The following is a 3,583-nucleotide window of genomic DNA, read 5'->3' as shown; positions in this document are numbered from 1 at the left end:
CATTATCTTCTTAGAGGTGTTCGTGCTTGGGCGATCTAATTGAGATGCAGGTGGGATGAAACTATGTATTTTTTTATTTATAAAAAAAAATAAATAAATCAGTGGATGTAATTGTGAAAACGTATGTTTTATGGTTGAAGACAAGGTATATTGAGATTCTTGAGACGTAAATTCCATATATTGAAGGAAATTAGGAAAACTTATTCCTTTAGGAAAGTTAAAGATATGGGTTCCACAAGTGTTCTCCTAATTGAACAATTAAACAAATAGGAGAAAATTGACTTTTCTGTGTTGTACTCTCCTTTATAATGTTAGTTATCTTAATGATTTTCATACTTATGTCTAATTTATTTCTCATTCAAGTATATTAAAGATATTTGGCCCTCACTTTTTCTTAGTCGTTTCTTTGTGCAAATGCACTTGCATTTAATTCTCAAATGTTACTTTTGGGGTGTACAGGAAGGAGCATTTGCACAACTCAAGGTTTGGCAGTGTGTTTCGATCGCAGTTGTGTTTTTTGTGAGCCCTTACATTTCTTTGCATGCTATGTTAGTGGTTATACTTGTTGCAGTTTGCATCTCTGTTGGCGGGTTTCTATTCCTCATTCTTATGGTCGAGAAAGCATTCTCTTGTGCTGATTGATTTTTTGCAACCGGATACGTAATAAATATTTATTGCCAAAACATGTATTATTCACGTCTTACACATTGATTGTCTCAGAAAGTTGTATTTGCCTGTGAAATCTATTAAAATAAGAAAATATGTTCACCTGTTAATGTTTCTTCAAAAGAAAAGTATTGAAAGGCTAATTTGAATGTAATTATCATTATTGTTCTTTTCTATTTGAGAATAGAGTCTATGAGAAAGTTGGCAATTAGTGCAAGTGGAATATAGACATCTTTTGTGTGCTAGGCCTGCCTAAATTGGAACCTAGATTACCTCTTTTAGATTTTTATTGATTTATGAAAGAGATTGTTTTTGCTTGCACGAACAACTGCATAAATAAAAGGGTAGATTACATTTTGCCCTCTTAAAGTTTCACCCATTTTTAACTTTGGCCTTTTAAGTTTAATTTTTCTCACATTGGCTCTTCATGTTTGTAATATTTCTCACTTTGACTTTTTAAGTTTAATTTTTTTCACTTTGGCTTTTTATATTTGCAATCCTTTTCACTTTATTCCTATACTAACTTTCATCCAAAAAAACTAACAGAATCTGCCACATCACTAATGCATCAACTTCATGTGTGATGTAAAAAATTCACTAAAGATGTAAAAAATAAAAAATAAAAAACAAAAAAAAAATTGGAATTTTTTTTTAATCTTTAGTGAACTTTATTTTTTAAATTTATTCATAAACATTATTACATTATAGAGGCATTTAGATTAGATTCAGTTAAAAAAATTAAAATAAATTTAACTAAATTTATTCATAAACATTATTACATTATAGATGTATCAAGAGTAGATACAGTTAAAAAAATTAAAACAAATTTAACTATAAAAAAAAAAAAAGTTTACTGACTCATATCCCTGCATTGTCAGTTCTGAAATGAAAAATTCATTATCACTTTTTTTTCGTCTTTAGAGATTTTTTTTTGGAAGTTAAATTTGTTTTTATTTTTTTAGTTGTATCTAATCTAAATTCATTTATAATGTAATAATGTTTATGAATAAATTTGGAAAAAAAGTTCACGAAAGATTAAAAAACAAATTCAATTTTTTTATTTTTTATTTTTTGCATCTTTAGTGAATTTTTTACATCATATACGGAGCTGATGTGATAAATTCTGTTACTTTTTTTGATGAAAGGTAGTCTAGGAGTAAAATGGGAAGGATTACAAATATGAAGGGCTAAAGTGGGAATGATTAAAAATATGAAGGGTTAAAGTGAGAAAAATCGAACTTAAAGGGCCAAAGTGAGAAAGATTGCAAACATGAAGGACCAAAGTGAGAAGGATTGTAAACATAAAGGGTTAAAGTGAAAACAAAATCAAACTTAAATGGTCAAAATGAGAAATGGGTAAAACTTTAAGGAGGCAAGTAGTCAAGAATTACAAAAATATGTTAAGTTGGTTCAAATCTTGTCTTTAAGACCATTTTCAATGGTTCATCAAATTTAAATTTGAAGAAAAAACTCATTTTTTGTTGTTCCTACCCTATACCAAAATTTTCATAAAATTCAGGATTTCTCAAATCTTTCATTAAATTGAAGGTAGATGTGACTTTCATCAAATCACTGTTCATATCTGTTAGATTTTAACCACTGAATATCCCCTCAGATGACCACCTCAAGATAAAAATTTGTGAAAAAATTAAACTGGCCGGTCGATCAGCTAGACATCTGCCCAATCGTTCGCCACGTCAATCGGTGTTTCGATGAAGTCTTAAAAATCTCCGTTGGAGCACCTGATATCAAATTGAACTTTTATTCAAATAGATGAACCATTGGAAATGTTCTAACTACTTAACAAATGTGAACTAACATTATTTCATTCGTAAAATTTTTTGTTACATTATTAGTTACGAGTATCATGTGGATAGCTTTTTATATAAAGATACTCTTTTCATGCAAAATTTTTCACAAAAATAATACGATAATGTCATTTTTATAAATAAATTTAAATTTATGAATTATACCTATTTTGTTTTAAAATGAAACATCTATATATCAAACCGCATTATAATAAACACACACACACACACACATACACATAATTTAAAACCTCTTTAGTGTATTTTTTTTACCAATTGTAACACTCTAATCAATGTAACACATAAAAACGCCTTATTGTATTTTTTCAAATGTAACACTCTAATATAACACTCCAATGTAACACCGAAAAACCACACTACCAGAAATGTAGATTTCCATGTTCAACACCAACACTTCAGCCACCAATTCCTTCAAAAAGAATCTTTTACACCTCACATTTCCATTCTCATTCCAAAAATGAATCGGAAAATTAGAAAAATAAATCATAAAAAGGCATTTACTTAAACTCAAATGGTATCAAATCAAATGAATACAATTTTTTAAAACAAAAATAACTAATTGGTTCATAAGAAAACTCTTAGAATTAAATGGGTCAACATTCTCCCGTATGAGATTTGTGAGTAAATTTTTCTTTATTTTTAAAATCTTAAAAGAAATAATTTAATTTATCAATATAAAAAAAGTAATTAATTAGATCCCAAACCATGATAAAAGCCAATCACTTCCACCTCACAAAATGCGTCTTCACTAACACAAAAATTCCTACACTGATGATGTTCACCGTAATTTTTTGGTATTATACTAATGAACTCAACTATTCTCTTTCAAAACTCAACACTGTATCACAAGTCCATTAGGGTTCAACACGGCCTTTTCATGGGGTCCACTCCAGCTAACTTTTAAGATTTGAAGCCAATTATTCATGTTAAAATTAATCTAGAGGACATGGCTAATGCTGGGTAATTCTAGTGACGCTATGCAGAAATCTTTCAATCGAATTTTAAGCTTGTTTGCGACATATGGTTGAATTTCCCTGGAGTTAGGTGGTGACTCTCTTCCTTTAAGTTGGGTTAAATCAAGCTGGCAA

This window comes from Camellia sinensis, chromosome 11, assembly GCF_055761805.1.
Source record: "Camellia sinensis isolate YWXY chromosome 11, ASM5576180v1, whole genome shotgun sequence".
Taxonomy (NCBI): Eukaryota; Viridiplantae; Streptophyta; class Magnoliopsida; order Ericales; family Theaceae; genus Camellia; species Camellia sinensis.
The sequence above is the reverse complement of the archived record's forward strand: the minus strand, read 5'-3'. Positions refer to the sequence as shown.